Source organism: Macaca mulatta, chromosome 16, assembly GCF_049350105.2.
Source record: "Macaca mulatta isolate MMU2019108-1 chromosome 16, T2T-MMU8v2.0, whole genome shotgun sequence".
Taxonomy (NCBI): Eukaryota; Metazoa; Chordata; class Mammalia; order Primates; family Cercopithecidae; genus Macaca; species Macaca mulatta.
This window is the reverse complement of record NC_133421.1, coordinates 67,228,866-67,246,550: the sequence shown is the minus strand read 5'-3', so window position 1 is coordinate 67,246,550 and position 17,685 is coordinate 67,228,866. Positions and strand designations below refer to the sequence as shown.

At 48.3% G+C, this 17,685-nt stretch overlaps 1 non-coding gene across 1 annotated transcript; it reads left to right on the top strand.

Moving 5' to 3' along the window:
- The first annotated feature begins 4,473 nt into the window (after nucleotides 1–4,473).
- LOC114673258 (U6 spliceosomal RNA) lies at nucleotides 4,474–4,580 on the top strand. Its single transcript, XR_003723985.1, has one exon. It is a non-coding gene; the product is annotated as a U6 spliceosomal RNA (small nuclear RNA).
- Nucleotides 4,581–17,685: the final 13,105 nt, after the last annotated feature.

The window sequence follows — 17,685 nt, the reverse complement described above, 5'->3', positions numbered from 1 at the left end:
AATTAGCCGGGCGTGGTGGCACAGGCCTGTAATCCCAGCTACTCAAGAGGCTGAGGCAGGAGAATCGCTTGAACCCAGGAGGTGGAAGTTGCAGTGAGCTGAGATCATATCACTGCACCCTAGCCTGGGCAACAGAACGAGACTCTGTCCCCCCCCCCAAAAAAAAATTAGCCCAGCGAGGTGGTGGGCACCTGTAATCCCGGTACTCGGGAGGCTGAGGTGGGAGGATCACTTGAACCTGGGAGGTACAGTGAGTCGTGATCATGCCACTGCACTCCTGCTGGGCAACAGAGCAAGACCCTGTCTCAAACAAACGAACAAAAAAAGTACTTATTATATTGGGAGTCATAGTTTGGGGTGACATATTTTGATTTCCTTTGTAGAAATATCAGTGAGTTCCCTATTATTTTGTCCTCAGTAGAGAAGGTTCGTTAATACCCTCTAGGGACATGGCCAGCCAAGTTGGGGAAGGAATGAGGATGGAAAGTCATTCGGACTCCTCTTTGGTAGGAACCCAAGCAAGCCGCTCCTTAGACGCTTTCCCGACAGCTAGAAATCCAGAGGCTTTGGATCTTGAGAAGAACATGAAGGAAGGATGCCAGGAAGTACAGTCTGGTCGGCTGATAAATAAGTGCAGCTGGGCCCAGGGCCCTGGCAGCTTCTCCCAGGGCAAGGTTGACTCATTCACTCGAACAACTTTATTTGCAGACGAGAAAGCAAAGAGGGAAGAGGAGCTGTAACTTACCACACACCTCATCCAAAAATTGCATTTACTACCAAAAAGAAAGTCTGATTTTACCTGAAGCCGAATCTTCTATTCTAGGTGGGGGCTCTGGATTGTGTTGAGAGAGGAGCCACCTTTTCTTTACTCAGTTATCATTCTACGATGGGTCTTTTTTTTTTTTTTTTTTTTTTTGAGACAGGGTCTCACTCTGTTGCCCAGGCTGGAATGCAGTCGTCCCATCAATGCTCACTGCAGCCACTTGAGAACCTCCTGGGTCTCAAGTGATCCTCCGAGCTCAGTTTCCCCAGTACCTGGGACTATAGGCCCGTGCCACCACGCCCGGGGAATTTTTTGTATTTTTTGTAGAAACAGGGTCTGGCTTTGTTGCCTAGGCTGGTCTGTAACTCCTAGGCTCAAGTGTGCTCCTGTGTCAGCCTCCCAAAGTGTTGGGATTATAGGCATGAGCCCCTGGCCTAGAATGGGTGTTGTCTGCATTACTGTAGATGGGATTCAAAACCTAGCTCCGGTTCACAGTTTTGTCCGAGCAGCAGGGCTACAGCCCAAACTGCAAAATGTACAGTTTTATTTTTGTTTTTAATTACTTTTCTTTTGTATGCTTTTTTTTTTTCCCCTACCAAGTGATCAATGGAGGAAGTGTTTCACAGTAGACATGGGAAACTGGCCAGATCAACTGCTGTCACCTTCTAAGTGAGTGACCCAGTTTATGTTTTAGAAAAACATGTTGAGAAAAACAGCTGGAGGGAGAGGTGGGTTAATCATTGTTCGCCAGTGCAAAGGGCTGGCTTCTCTCTGGCACAGTGAGAAAGTTCAGCTTCAGGACCTTGAACTGTGCATCTGTTGACCAGGTAGGGGAAGCATGGAGCGTGTCTCAGGATGGGTTGCACATTTTGTCCACAGAAGAAAACCTGAAGGCGTTTGCTGCATTGTAAACAGTTCAGAACTCCCCACTAGACACCTTCCTCCTGCCATCCCATCGCCTGCCTTCTTCCAAGATCAAATGAGTCACCAGAACCTTCATGGGAAGCACGAACTGCCCTTCCTCTTCTTCACCTCCCTCTTCCTTAGCCCCCTTCCCCAAAAGAAGCTGTTGTTCCCTCCAGGAAGTAACCTGTTTCCACGAACATTTAACTAGTTCCCTCACAAACAGATGGCAGACTTTTCTGTTTTGTTGTTGTTGTTTGTTTGTTTGAGACAGAGTCTTGCTCTGTTGCCCAGGCTGGAGTGCAGTGGCGTGATCTCAGCTCAATGCAACCTCCACCTCCCAGGCTCAAGAAATTCTCCTGCCTCAGCCTCCCAAGTAACTGAAATTACAGGCGCATGTCATCACGCCCGGCTGATTTTTTGGGTTTTTAGTAAAGACGGGGTTTCACCATGTTGGCCAGGCTGGTCTCAAACTTCTGACCTCAAGTGATCCACCTGCCTCAGCCTCCCAAAGTGCTGGGATTACAGGCTTGAGCCACCACGCCCAACCTCTTCTCCCATTCTTCATCAACCCTTTGCAGTGCCAAACCACCTTTGCAGTTAGAAAACATTTTTGCTGTCAAATTTCATCCATCCTGCCAGGAGTTAAACTTTGTTGATGGCGCACTACAGAGGCAGAGGCAAGGGAAGCAAACCTGCAAAAGTGTGGTCAGGACTATTTTTAAAAGGCTCCCCTTGGTCCTGGTCTGTATGCCAGAGGCAAAGAAGGGCTATTTGAGGAGAGAAGGAAAGTGTGACTTGAGCTAAGCCCAAACCGCTGTCCCTCCTTGCTTCAATTCAAGGATTCTTTGGAAGAACTGAGACCGACTAAAGAAGGAGGGAAAGAAACCAAGTCATCAATTGCCCAGCTGTTGCTCAGCCTGGTTGTGGACGGGAGAGAGGTGGGGGTTGGTGGGTAGGAGGTGGGCAGGGGGCAGAAGGTGCTTTTTCCTTCTCCTTGGGAGACTCTGAGAAACACTCCCAAGCCTCCAGCAGGCAGCCCAGGAAACCGTAACCCCGCCATGGGCATCACTGGGTTTTAAAAATAAAATAAATAAAATTAAAGAGCTGTGCAACCTTGGCCAAGTCACTGGAGTCTCTGGGTTTTGCTTTTGTCAACTGTAAAATGAGACCCAGGGACCCTCACCCTCCTTTCAGCTTTGATATTCTAAGCAGTGGCAGTCCTTTGAACATAACTCCAATGAAGTGGTGCCTGGCTTTGAATTATCTAACAGAAGTAAATGATTAATGATTGTCAGAAGAAAAAGATAAACGTGGTCTATTTTAAAAATTATTATTTTTTTTTTTGAGAGAGGGTCTCACTCTATTGCCCAGGCTTGAGTGCCATGGTGCGATCTCCGCTTGCTGCAACTTCCGACTCCTGGGTTCAAGCAACTCTCCTGCTTCAGCCTCCCGAGTAGTTAGGATTACAGGCACATGCCACCATGCCCCGCTAACTTTTTGCATTTTTAGTAGAGATGGGGTTTCACCACGTTGCCTGGCTTGTTCTCGAACTCCTGAGCTCAGATGATCCATCCACCTTGGCCTCCCAAAGTGCTGGGATTACAGGTGTGAGTCACCATGCCTGGCCTTTTTCTTTTTTGTTTTTTGAGATAGGGTCTCACTCTGTTGCCCAGGCTGGAGTGCAGGGGCACGATCTTGGCTCACTGGAACCTCCTCCTTCTGGGTTCAAGCGATTCTTGTGCCTCAGCCACTTGAGAGCTGGGACTACAGGCACATGCCACCATGGCCCGACTAATTTTTGCTTTTTTTTTTTTTAGTAAGGATGGGGTTTCACCATATTGGCCAGGCTGGTCTCGAACTCCCGACCTCAGGTGATCTACCCGCCTCGGCCCCCCAAAGTTCTGGGATTATAGGAGTGAGCCTAAAATATTTTCAAAAGTAATACACACTCACATTATTAAAAAGATTCAGAGTTCAAAAGAGTATTTCGTGAAGGTAGTCTTCCCCCTACTCCTGAATACCTTCTAAACACCAGGGCAGCCAGAACCCAGCCTGACCTGAGGGGCACCATGAGTCAGAGAAGCCCCCACAATTCTCTATGAAAGCTCCCCACACAGAACCTGTCGCAGTCCAGATTGGAGTCATCCCTTCTACCCGCTTTCATTCCCACGTTTTCTTGCCCCTGGCTCTGGCCATGCAGTCCTTTAATCAACTCTTTCTTTAAAAGCAGAGGAAATTCCATCCCAACCAAAATGCCAGTGTTGTACAGTCAGTTATTAGTTCTTCCCTCTTGCAGAACCAGCTGGGAAAGATAATTAGGAAATTAGTAGTCTTGGACCCTTTAACCCACACCTTACCCCCTCTGAGAGTTCTCAAATAAGGACCTTGACTCAGAGAAGGGAAGAGGTGAGGCCCAGAATTGTCATGAAAATAAACAGTGAGGCTCCTAGGTCCCCAGGCCTGGGGGTGGCTATAGAGCTATTCTGAGCTGTGAAAACACAGCAGTGCTCTACTAGCAAGTAAACAGCCGCCTGTCCCGCCAGCGCCTGTCTGCCTGGCAGTGCCTGATCTTTAGCCAGCAGGCCAGAGAGACAGGGAGAGCAGCAGGGAGAGTCTAGCGTGCCTCTCTTCTTTAGGGTGGAAAGGAACAGCAGTGTTTATTTTTAACATTTCATTCACTCCAGTGGTTGTGAAGTGGAGAGAGAGGCTAGCACCAGGGTCATGTAAGTCCAGGGGTTCTCTCCAACCTTGAATCCCAGAGAGCAGGATGCTTGTTGCTCCCTCCTCAATGCCTGGGGACTTCAGTGATCGCTGCAGCAGCACATATACTAAAATTGCAATGGTACAGGGAAGATTAGCGTGGGCCCTACACAAGGATGACATGGAAATTCGTGAAGCATTCCATACAGAAAAAATTAAATTAAAAATAAATATGAAAAATAAAGCTTGGACCAGCCTGGGTTACATGGCAAAACCCCATCTCTACAAAAAAAAAATAAACCCACAAAAATTAAACCCACAAAAAAACACCCACAAAAATTACCTGGGTGTAGTGGTATGTGCCTGTAGTCCCGGCTACTTGAGAGGCTGAGGCGGGAGCACCACGTGAGGCAGGAGGCGGAGGTTGCAATGAGCTGAGATCCCACCACTGCACTCCAGCCTGAGTGACAGAGTGAGACAAACAAACAAAAATAAAGCCTGGGGGCCAGGCGTGGTGGCTCGCGCCTCTAATCCTAGCAGTTTAGGGGGAGGCTGAGGAGGGGGGATCATGAGGTCAGGAGATGGGGACCATCCTGGCCAACATGGTGAAATCCCGTCTCTACTAAAAATACAAAAATTAGCTGGGAGTGGTGGCATGAACCTGTAGTCCCAGCTACTCGGGAGGCTGAGGCAGGATAATACCTTGAACCCAGGAGGTGGAGGTTGCAGTGAGCTGAGATCACACCACTGCACTCTAGCATGGGGACAGAGACTCTGTCTCAAATAAATAAATAAATAAATGATAGATAGATAGATAGATAGATAGATAGATAGATAGATAGATAGATAAAACCTGGGCACTTCGGGAGGCCGAGGCGGGCAGATCACGAGGTCAGGAGATTGAGACCATCTGGCTAACATGGTGAAACCTCGTCTCTACTAAAAATATAAAAATATTAGCCGGGTGTGGTGGTGGGTGCCTATAGTCGCAGCTACTTGGGAGGCGGAGGCAGGAGAATGGCGTGAACCCGGGAGGCAGAGCTTGCAGTGAGACGAGATCGTGCCACTGCACTCCAGCCTGGGCGACAGAGCAAGACTCTGTCTCAAAAAAAAAAAAAAAAAAAAAAAAAAAAAAAGAAAAAAGAAAGCCTGGAGACTTCAGCCTCCTGTGCTCTCCTAGGAAGTCACCTGTGACCTCCTTATTGTCAAGTCAGCTGGTTGGCCTCTACTCATCTTTCTTCTTCCTTAATCATTTGGCCATGTCTGATACTTGACTGTCAACCACCTTGAAACCCTGTGTTCAGTGTTGCTCTGACAAAGTCTCCTCTCCTTTCTCTTCTTCCTCCTTCCTTAGCATGATGTTGGATCTTGGTTGGACACCACCCGGATGTCCCATACAGTCCCCACATCCTTAGGTTCCTTTCACACCTGTTCTTGCTCAGACTCCCCTGCTTTGCAAGTGAATCTCCTCCTCTCTGTCATCCTCTGGGCAGTGAGCCTGGCAACTTTAGAACCAACCTTGACAGCTCTTCATGCCCCATTTGCAGTCACTCATCAGGATCTGTCCAGATACTTTGTACTCGTGCTGCCCCTGGCCAACCCCATTGCCTAGACGTCCCCTAGTCCCTTCATTACCTGTGATCACCTCTCCTCTTCTTGCTTCCCACCCCAAGCCATCCTATAGAATACAGGCCAAGGAGTCTTCTTACAATACGGTTCTTCTCACTTGTCACCTGAGAACTATTCAGTGGCTCCCCATTGCCTACAGAATGAAGTTCAAACACAAGCTCACCCACATTGGACACCAGCTTATCTTTCTAGTTTTATGCCCTGCAGTCCCCCTTGATGGCCACACACCAGATATATTAGATAAGTTTGGATTTCCCAAACATGCCTTGGTTTTTCCAACTTTGCTTTTTCCTCTACCTGGAATATCATTTTCCCCATCTCTGTATGAACAGATTCTAACTACACCTCAAGGTCAAGCAAATAAAGCCTTCTCAACCCATTGACCTCCACCCCTCATTAGCTGCAAAAGATCTGTCTGATTTGAACTCCTATGTTGGGGCACTTACTGCATTCAGACCTTGCATTATAATGGTTTTGCTTGCATCTTAACCTGCTATCCTGAGCCCTGAGCGCCAAGAAAGCATTCCTTCCAGCCTCCAGAACTGAGCTCTGCTTACATGTCTGGTGCCCAGTATAGCAGATTGTTCACACGGCTGTGAAAATGCTCCCCTCCCTGACGTGTGCTCTTTTGCATTGTGACTTTTTTTTTTTTTTTTTTTTTTTTGAGACGGAGTCTCGCTCTGCCGCCCAGGCTGGAGTGCAGTGGCCGGATCTCAGCTCACTGCAAGCTCCGCCTCCCGGGTTTACGCCATTCTCCCGCCTCAGCCTCCCGAGTAGCTGGGACTACAGGCGCCCACCACCTCGCCCGGCTAGTTTTTTGTAATTTTTAGTAGAGAATTAACATGGGGTTTCACCATGTTAGCCAGGATGGTCTCGATCTTCTGACCTCGTGATCCACCCGTCTCAGCCTCCCAAAGTGCTGGGATTACAGGCTTGAGCCACCGCACCCGGCCTGCATTGTGACTTTGCCTCTCTTCCCATCAAGATATAAAGTTTATGTCTTCATCCTTTGAATCTGGGCTTGATCTTGTGACTTGCCTTGGCTAATGGGACATTAACAAATGTGATATAAGTAGGCCAGGTGTAGTGGCCCACACCCATAATCCCAGCACTTTGGGAGGCTGAGGTGGGTGGATCACTTGAGGTCAGGAGTTCGAGACCAGCCTGGCCAATGTGGTGAAACCCCGTCTCTACTAAAAATATGAAAATTAGTCAGGCACAGTGGCGGGGACCTGCAGTCCCAGCTACTCAAGAGGCTGAGGGAGGAGAATTGCTTGAACCTGGGAGGTGGAGATTGCTGTGGGCTGAGATCGCACCACTGTACTCCAGCCTGGGTGACAGAGTGAGACTGTCTCAGAAAAACAAACAAACATCAAAAAGGAAATGTGTTCTAAGTAAAAGCTTGAAAAGCATTTGCTTGCTAGGGCTTACCCTCTTTGGGCTATGATTAGAACCCCAACTCACAAAGGGGAGAAGTCCGGGCAGCCTCCTGGAGACAGGTTACTACAACATGGGGCCTGCCAGCCACCCCCAGTCACCAGAGCTGAGAGTGAGGTCTTAGACCACCCAGCCCCAGTCCACATGGGTGATCCATGAAGCGATCCCAGGAGAATCTGGCAGAACTGCCCAACAGAGCCTGGGCCAGATTGCTGACCTACAGAATTGTGAGCAAGGTATTGGTTTGCTGTTTTAAGCCACTATGTTTTCGGGTGGTTTCTTTTTTTTTGAGATAGAGTCTCGCTCTGTCGCCCAGGCTGGAGTGCAGTGGCACGATCTCGGCTCACTGCAAGCTCTGCCTCCCGGGTTCACACCATTCTCCCACCTCAGCCTCCCGAGTAGCTGGGACTACTGGTGCCCGCCACCATGCCCAGCTAATTTTTTTGTATTTTTAGGTAGAGACGGGGTTTCACCATGTTAGCCAGGAAGGTCTTGATCTCCTGACCTCATGATCAGCCTGTCTCGGCCTCCCAAAGTGCTGGGATTACAGGCATGAGCCACCATGCCCGGATCCTTCTATTTTTTTTTTTTTTTTGGAGACAGTGTTTTGCTCTGCTGCCCAGGCCAGAGTGCAGTGGTGCAATCTGTCATACCTCACTGCAGCCCTGAATTCCTGGGCTCAAGAGATCATCCTGCCTCAGCCTCCCAAGTAGCTAGGACTACAAGTGCTTGCTACCACACCTGGCTAACTTAACAACATTTTTTTTGGTAGAAACAGGGTCTCGCTGTAGTGTCCAGGCTGATCTTGAACTCCTGGGCTCAAGGGATCCTCCTGCATCGGCCTCCCAAAGTATGACGATTACAGATGTGAGCCACTGTGATTTCCTTACACAGTCACAGAAACACCTTGTAGATGCTACTTAATAAAATATTAAATAATAGCTCACATTCACTGAGCATTTACTATAAGCCAGGGACTCGTTCTGAAAAATTACATGGATTTACTAATTTAATTTTCATAAAAATCCTGAGGTAGATTTTATTACTGTTCCCCTTTTACAAGTGAGGAAAGTGAAGTCTAGAGAAGTTAAATAACTTGTTCAAGGTCACATGTGTCACATGTGCTGGATCCAAACCCCAGGAACCTAGTTCCAGAAGCCACACTGTAAACCACTATACCGCATTGCCTCTGCTTACGCAGATTGAGGAGAACATTATTGATTTGCAGCCCCCAAAACACCCCTCTCCACCAACATGTCAAATTCTATATTATTTAGTGGTCCAATTTCTAGTCCATGATTTTTTTTTTTTTTTTTTTTTTTTTGAGACGGAGTCTTGCTCGTCACCCAGGCTGGAGTGCAGTGGTGCAATCTCAGCTCACTGCAAACTCTGCCTCCCAGGTTCAAGCCATTCTCCTGCCTCAGCATCCCGAGTAGCTGGGACTAAAGGCACCCGCCACCACGCCCAGCTCATTTTTTGTATTTTTAGTAGAGACAGGGTTTCACCATGTTAGCCAGGATGATCCCTTTTTTTTTTTGAGATGGCATTTTGCTCTTGTTGCCCAGGCTGGAGTGCAATGGCGCGACCTTGGCTCACTGCAACCTCCGCCTCGCGGGTTCAAGCGATTCTGCTGTCTCAGCCTCCCGAGTAGCTGGGATTACAGGCATGTGCCACCACGCCCGGTTAATTTTTTGTGTGTGTTTTTAGCAGAGATGGGATTTCACCATGTTGTCCAGGCTGGTCTTGGCCTCCTGACCTCAGGTGATCCACCCGCCTCGGCCTCCCAAAGTGCTGGGATTATGGGTATGATCCACTGTGCCTGGCCTAGCCTGTGCTTCTAATCTTCCCACATCTTGCCCTCTCAGGTCTACCTCCAGGCTCTGGGCTACTCCCGGGCTGTTTCAGTGACAGCCCATTGTGGGGAATGGATTTATAGATCTGCCAGCAACCACCTGCCCAGAAACCCTTTGGCTCCATCTCCCCCTTCCTGCTACCTCTGCTGCGTTGCTGGTCCAGGCAGTGCAGGTCTCATCTGGAAAGCAAACGCCTGGGCTCAGCGCGCCACTGCTGCCCTTTAGCCCTGTGTCCTGTGATTTTTCACTTAGGATCTTTGGATGTCCTTAGATCTTCTCCTCTGAAGTAGTCCAATGAGAAAATGGATATGATGTGGCTTTTAAAGGGAAAAAACGACTCATATATAATAATGTTTACTGTTTATTCAAATTTCAAAGATGTATTTAAGCATCCACACATGGACACGACACCAAGCGGGGCACCAGGCCACCAAAGCCAGGTTCAGTGAGGGGAGTGAGGGGAGGACACACGTGGTCAAGGAACTAGAGTTCAGTGTGCGAACCTCCGTGGCAGAGTTCTGTCCAAAGTACTACGGGAGCAGAAAGAACAAAGTAAATAATATTCAGGGAAAGGTAGAGAGTGGGATTAGAGCTGGGTTTTAGAGGGTGAGTAAGCTGTCACTAGATGAAGAAGGAAGAGGAAAGAGGAAGGAAGGGAGGGAGGAGTCAGAACACATGGGCAGAGGTTTAGTGGGTGGGAATGGGTTGTTCAAAGGAGGACGCACGTCTGGGGTGTCTGGGGTGTAAGCATCAGGATGACTGCAGTGTAGGGCCTGAACCCAGGTATGTGAATGACCTAATATTCCCTGCAGAGAGTGAGAAGCTCTGCAGAGGGATATTGGCCAGGGAAAAACTATAGAGGGGGCCAGCCACAGTGACTCACACCTATAATCCCAGTGCTTTGGGAGGCCAAGGCAGGAAGATCCATTGAGCTCAAGGTTCAAGACCAGCCTGGGCAACATAAGGAGACTCTGTCTACACAAAATATTTAAAAATTAGCTGGGTATGGTGGTGCACACTTGTAATCCCAGCGACTCAGGAGGCTGAGGCAGGAGGATTGCTTGGGCCTGGGAAGTCGAGGCTGCAGTGAGCTGAGATCCGACCACAGCACTCCAGCCTGGGCGATAGAGCGAGACTCCGTCTCAAAAAAAACAAAACAAAACAAAACAAAACAAAAAGCCAAAACTATATGAGAGGAGGGAAGGAGGTGAGGAATTTGCTGACATGGAGTCTCTGCTCTGAAAGTTAAACATAAAGTCCGTGGCTAGGCTGGTTGCATCAGAAGAGGCTGGTTGACATCTCCCAGGATACCTCAAGATGGTTTCTTGGTGAATTCACCCCAGTCCAAGGGATAAGCCTGAATCAGAAACCAGATTCCTCAGCTGACCAACAGGAATTGTCTTTCAGGGAGGTCTGTATTTACCAAAATTACACCTGAAGGTCAATCTGTTGATTTACTGTAACTGTCAAAGCAAAAGTAATTCTTATTAGAATGTCAATTAGTTCATTTACAAAAAGAGATGTAAGTGATGTGTCCATTTTCTTCCCATCACCATGATGTGGTGGGAAGCTGGCCTGTCGAGCTGGGCATCAGAACCAGCAGTTGGTCACAAGATAGCTTCAATAGGGCCTGGTGCCTCCATGTGCATGGCTAAAGTGCCTCTAGGATGGGAGGTGTACTGGCCCTGGCTGGGTCCTCTGCTCCAGATGTGGCTGATTGTCACTATCAGGGCAGGCTCTGTGATGCTCCCTTTCTGAGGGAGACAGGGTCTTCTCACTCTGTCACCCAGGCTGGAGTGCAGTGGCATGATCTTGGCTAACTGCAGCCTCTGCCTCCCTGGCTCAAATGATCCTCCCACCTCAGCTTTCCTAGTAACTGGGACCACAGGTGCATGTCACCATCCTGGCTAATTTTTTTTTTTTGTATTTTTGTAGAGACAGGGTTTTGCTATGTTGCCAGGCTGGTCTCGAACTCCTGGATTCAAGTGATCTGCCTGCCTCAGCCTCCCAAAGTGCTGGAATTATAGGTGTGAGCCACTGTGCCCGGCCCCTTTCTGCACCTTCTGATGGACACATTCTTTATATCTTAGACTCTCCAGTAAGCTTCCTCCTGGGAGGCTTGAAACTGAACTACCGTCTCCAGAGTTCTCCCAATCTTGGCTATAGAGTAGAATCACCTGGGGAAATGTAAAAACCAGTCATGTCTGCGCTTTGCCCCCAGAGGCTCTGATCATATTAGGCTGAGGCGCAGTCCGGGTATGTTGAGTTTTACAAGCTTCCCAGGTGATTTCAATGCGCAGTCAAGGTCGAGCACCTTTGTGAAAAGCAGCTGTGCATATTTCTCACCTTGTCGTTTGAGTGTTGACTTTGCTCTGAGAGGGTCACTTAATATGGATCCGGTGCCAAAGATTTCTCAAGCATCACCTTGTTTCATTCCTTTTTTATTTTTCTTACAGTATTCAGACCAGTCTGATACCTTGTTTAATTCTTCAAACAGGCCTTCCAGGCAGTGAAAAAGAGCCATGGCCCAGGGAGGGCCATGAGGTATAATTCTGCAAAGATCTGAATTCATTCCCAGCCCCACCTTTTACCAGCCAGGTGACTGTGGGCATGTTTCCTAATCTCTCTGAATTATAGTTTCTGCATCTGTGAAATGGGTATAATTAACATCTGCCTTTCAAGGTTGTTATGAGGATTAAGTGAAGCAAAGATGGAAATCATCTGGCCCAGAGTAGTCTGTCCTATACTGGCTTTTCCTTCTCAAGAGGAGAATTGGGAGTGACAGACATCACATTCCTTGGAGGTCCTCAAGAAAGGGAAAGTTCCCCATCATATTCTGACCCAGAGATGTAAAGTTAAGAGGCATAAGGGGCCGGGCACTGTGGCTCATGCCTGTATTCCTAGCACTTTGGGAGACCAAGGCAGATGGAATGCCTGAGCTCAGGAGTTTGAGACCAGCCTGGGCAACATGGCAAAACTCCGTCTCTACTAAAAGTACAAAAATTAACTGGGGATGGTGGTGTATGCCTGTAGTCCCAGCCACTTGGGAGGCTGAGGCTCGAGAATCTCTTAAGCCTGGGAAGCAGAGGTTGCAGTGAGCTGAGATTGTGGCACTGCACTCCAGCCTAGGGAACAGAGCAAGACTCTGTCTTTAAAAAAAAAAAAAAAAAAAGCATATGAGACATGCAGTAGGGAGGTGTTTGAGACCTGGGCCCTACTGAGAATGCTACAACCTCTTTCCCTTCATATGATGAGGTCTCTGTAGCTATGAGGTCTCTGTAGCTGGGGCCAGATAGTCTGAGTGAAAAAGCAGCAGCCACTGCGAGGGAGATAAGCGGCAGATAGAGGGCCTGGGGCCAGCTCCCACTTCCAAGAACCATCAGGGAGGTTTTCTTGTTCCAGCAGCATCTCCCCTGGGCCAAGCCAGTCAGTGGGCCATGTCTGTCTGTCTGGGACCTGCTGTCTCCCCAGCTTTTTTTTTTTTTTGAGATGGAATTTCATTCTTGTTGCCCAGGCTGGTGTACAATGGTGCAATCTTGGCTCACTGCATCCTCTACCTCCTGGGTTCAAGCAATTCTTCTGCCTCAGCCTCCCAAGTAGCTGGGATTACAGGCGCCCACCACCATGCCCGGCTAATTTTTTTGTATTGTTAGTAGAGACAGGGTTTCATCATGTTGGCCAGGCTGGTCTCAAACTCCTGAGCTCAGGTGATCCACCCACGTCAGCCTCCCAAAGTGCTGGGATTACAGGTGTGAGCCACCATGCCTGGCCCCTAGTGGACAAATTCTACCACTGATGTCAAAGAAAATTAAACTGCAGCCTCGGCACTGCTGCAGGCAGCCCCGAATGTTTCCTCTTGAGCCTCCAGAGTTCATCTGCCCCAGACACTCTTTTGCCATCTGTCCAAGGAAGGCAAGAGGGTGATGGGGACACTTTTCTAGGCCAGAATATGGGGAGAGCCCGTGGACCTCAAAGTCTTATGTCTTTTTTTTTTTTTTTTTTTTTTTTTTTTTGAGACAAGGCCTCACTCTGTCACCCAGGCTGGGGTGCGGTGTTACAATAATAGCTCACTGCAGCCTTGAATTCCTGAGCTCGTCACTTGATCCTCCTACCTCAAGCTTCCCAAGTAGCTAGAACTATAAGTATGTGCCACCATGGTTGGCTAATTTTAAAAATTTTTTGTAGAGACAGAATCTCACTCTGTTGCTCAGGCTGACCTTGAACTCCTGGCCTCAAGCGATCCTCCTGCCCCAGCCTCCCAAAGTGTTGGGATTACAGGCATGAGTCACCCTGCCTGGCCAGGACCCCAGTGTCTTCAAGTAGTTCCTTTGATGCATAACAGATAGGCTGTGGATGGACTTTCAGTGTCAGAGAAATCTACCAAGGCCTAAAAATCTTTTGAGTGATTTAAATACATTATCATTTTCCAGATGAAGAAATGGGTTCAGATGCTTACTCATGGCCACAGAAACCGTAAGGATGAACCCAGATGACTCCCTGAGTCCCTTTTAGCTCTGAGCCGGTGAGTTGGCCATGTAAAAGCCATTGTCCAAAGCCAAGATCCAATTGAGTCATTCTTCCACTTGATAGCAAATTGGAACCAACCCAATTGCCCAACAGGGAATGATTTGTTTACTATCGACTTGATAGAGTACCTCTTATCCTTTAAAAACCATCCATTAACCAGGAGCAGTGGCTCATGCCTGTAATCCCAGCACTTTGAGAGGCTTAGGCGGGTGGATTACCCGAGGTCAGGAGGTCGAAACCAGCCTGGCCAACATGACGAAACCATGTCTCTACTAAAAATACAAAAATTAGCTGGGCATGATGGCGGGTGCCTGTAATCCTAGCTACTCAGGGAGGCTGAGGCAGGAGAATCGCTTGAACCCAGGAGGCGGAGTTTGCAGTGAGCCGAGATCACGCCACTGCACTCCAGCCTGGGCAACAGAGCAAGACTTCATCTCAAATTTAAAAAAAAAAAATCCATTTGAGTATTACATGACAACCTATAAAGATGCTTATGACTAATATTAAATGGAAAAAGTAGAATACAAAAGGGTATTTAGATTGTACTTACCTAACCAGGTAAACACATGAGTGCATAGAGAAAAGAACTGCAGTTTCACTTAGATGAATGACAACGGGATGTTGGAGGGGGATTTGGGTGTTTTTAAATTATTGTCACATTGTTTTTCACACAGCTTAAAGGTCTGGATCATCGCTGCTTACAGATAAAGTACACACTGCCTTGCATGGCCTCCAAGGCTCTGCTCACCCCAACCCCAATCAGCCTTTGCCATTCTGCCACCCTGACCCCATGCTCCAGCCATTGGGTATTCACAGAACCACGAGCCTTCATGCCTCTGTCACTGCCAGCACACTGTGTTCCACAGTCCACTGCTTGACTAAATTCAACTCGTTCACCACTTCAAATGTCACTCCCTGACTCCCAGTGAAAAAGATACAGAAGAAACTCACCGTATTACTTGACTTCAGGGAGGGACTAGAATCAGATGTGGGATGGAGACACAAACTCTTTTCTGAAATACAATTTTATTGGGCTATAAGTCACATACTGTATCATTCGCCCATTTAAAGTACATAATTCAGGCCAGGCGCAGTGGCTCACGACTGTAATCGCAGAACTTTGGGAGGTCGAGGCGGGTGGATCACCAGGTAAGGAGATTGAGAACATCCTGGCTAACATGGTGAAACCCCGTCTCTACTCAAAATACAAAAAATTAGCCGGGCGTGGTGGCGGGCGCCTGTAGTCCCAGTTACTCAGGAGGCCGAGGCAGGAGAATGGCGTGAACCCAGGAAGCAGAGCTTGCAGTGAGCCAAGATCGCGCCACTGCACTCCAGCCTGGGTGACAGAGCAAGACTCTGTCTCAAAATAAATAAATAAATAAATAAATAAATAAAATAAAGTATATAATTCAATGGTTTCCATGGTTTTTGGTACATTCACAGAATTGTGCAACCATCACCAGACACAAGTTCTTTTGTGTCTTTAGGATTTTGAGCATATTACTAACTGAAATAAATAAATGAATCCAATTAAACACACATAACTATCACCTCTTCTCTGAAGTCCTCCCAGACTCCTACTAGGAATAGATGGCTCCTCATTCTATGCTCCACTAGTCTGTCATAGCTCTTTTTTTTTTTTTAGACAGAGTTTCACTCTTGTTGCCCAGGCTGGAGTGCAATGGTACGATCTTGGCTCGCCACAACCTCCAACTCCTGGATTCAAGTGATTCTCTTGCCTCAGCCTCCCGAGTAGCTGGGATTACAGGCATGCACCACCACGCCCAGCTAATTTTGTATTTTTAGTAGAGATGGGGTTTCTCCACATTGGTCAGGCTGGTCTTGCACTCCTGACCTCAGGTGATCTTCCCACCTCGGCCTCCCAAAGTGCTGGGATTACAGGCATGAGCCACTGCACCAAGCTCATAGCTCTTATCTCAGTATTTTTGTTTATTTTTTGTTTGTTTGTTTTTAGAGTCTCGCTCTGCCGCCCAGGCTGGAGTGCAGTGGTGTGATCTCGGCTCACTGCAACCTCTGCCTCCCAGGTTCAAGTGATTCTCCTGCCTCACCCTCCAAGTAGCTGAGACTACAGGCACGTGTCACCAATCCTGGATAATTTTTGTATTTTTAGTAGAGACAGAGTTTCACCATGTTGGCCAGGCTGGTCTCAAACTCCTGACCTCATGTGATCCACCAGCCTCGGCCTCCCAAAGCACCGAAATTATAGGCGTGAGCCAGTGCGCCCAGCCAGTGTTTTTGTTTATATAAAGACCTCTCCGCAGCCCAGACTCTGAGCTCTTTAAAGGCAAGAGCTTTTATGAAGAGAGTCATTTTTCTGTACCAATGCACATCTGGCATTCAGGAAGAGTCCCAGAAACGTCCGATGAGTGAATGAAGTTTCCTTTGCATTGTGTAGAGGGGGCTTGGTAGGAGAGGCCAGAGGATGATCCAGCCCTCCTCACTTTCATCTTCATCTCCACTCCAACTCCACCTTCCCCCTTCCTCATCTTGTTCCTTATCCTCTCCCCTCCCCATCACCAACCTCCCCCCTATTCCCTCTCCACCCCTCTCTCACTTCCATCCTACTCCATCCCCACCCCTAAATCCATTCCCATTTTGACCTCCATCCATCTTTATTTCTTGAATAGACCCAGTTTTCTGAAATGCAAAGACATATTGCTGGATTCTTAGAAATAGCAGTGGGAGCTCTGTGGGCTCAGAGACAGCCTCTTCCTCTGAGCATTCCTCCCTCCACCATGACATCACTATGAAGGCAATTTTATTTATCACAACAAATACTACTATAGAATTAACAGGAGCCCGACACATGGCAGGGGCTGGAAAATACTTGCTGAAATGAGTAAAGGACTTGTGAGTCTCTGGGGCAGCTGAATGAAACTGTTTCCGTCACAGGACCCAGATGGTGAGGAGAAATGCCAGAGAAGCTGCAGACCCCCCGGCCACAGAGCCTGAGTGGAGCAGAGGTGGCCCACTGTCAGCCACAGGTCAAGTGTCAGGGTGGGGACAGGGCAGGCTCCACCAGGAGGCAGGGCCAGACCACAGGGCAAGGTGGAGATGAGTCTGTGGCATCCCTAGGAAGCTCACCAGACTCGCCCCAGAGCTTCTGACCCTTTGGATCTCTCTGGGCTGCATTCTTCAGGGTCACATTGCTTCTTTCTTGAAGGTGGAAGGAAATGGTCCCATCAGAGTTTTCCAACAGGCCATCTCGGGGACTTCTCCTGAGAACTCCTTGTGCACATACCCCTTCAGGGTGGCTTGGGTTGTGCCCTCAGACCCCAGTGGGGGGCCATATCTCATCCTCCTTGGTCAGCAGGTGAGCCACAGCAGCAGGCCCCCCACAGACCTCAGCCTTGGGCCACAGGTACCTTCTCCCAATTTCTGCATCTGGAGAAGCAACCTGCGGAGCAGCCAAAAGTGGCAGACCTGGCTCCCTGCAGCATTCATTTTCCAGGCAAGACAGAGCATTTCCACTATTATGACTCCCTTTTTATGCTTTGTTTTTGTTTTTCTTTTAAACGTGGTCTCACTCTGTTGCCCAGGCTGGAGTGTAGTGGTGCAATCATGGCTCACAGCAACCTCGACCTTCTGGGGTCAAGTGATCCTCCCAATCCAGCCTCCAAATTTCTTTAAAGAAAAAAATGCAAGAAAGGCAAAACAAGATATTTGTCTGGGCTGAGAGGGTAAAGAGAAGCTCAATCTTTGAGCTGAGACACAAAATGGAAAGAAGAGGCAGCAGCAGCAGCAGTAGCAGTTCTGCCTTTCCAAACCTTCCCCATCTAAGCGCTTTCAAGATACGCTGAAAGTCACAAATCGAAGTGTGGTTCCCACGGCTTTGGTCCTTGTATGAAG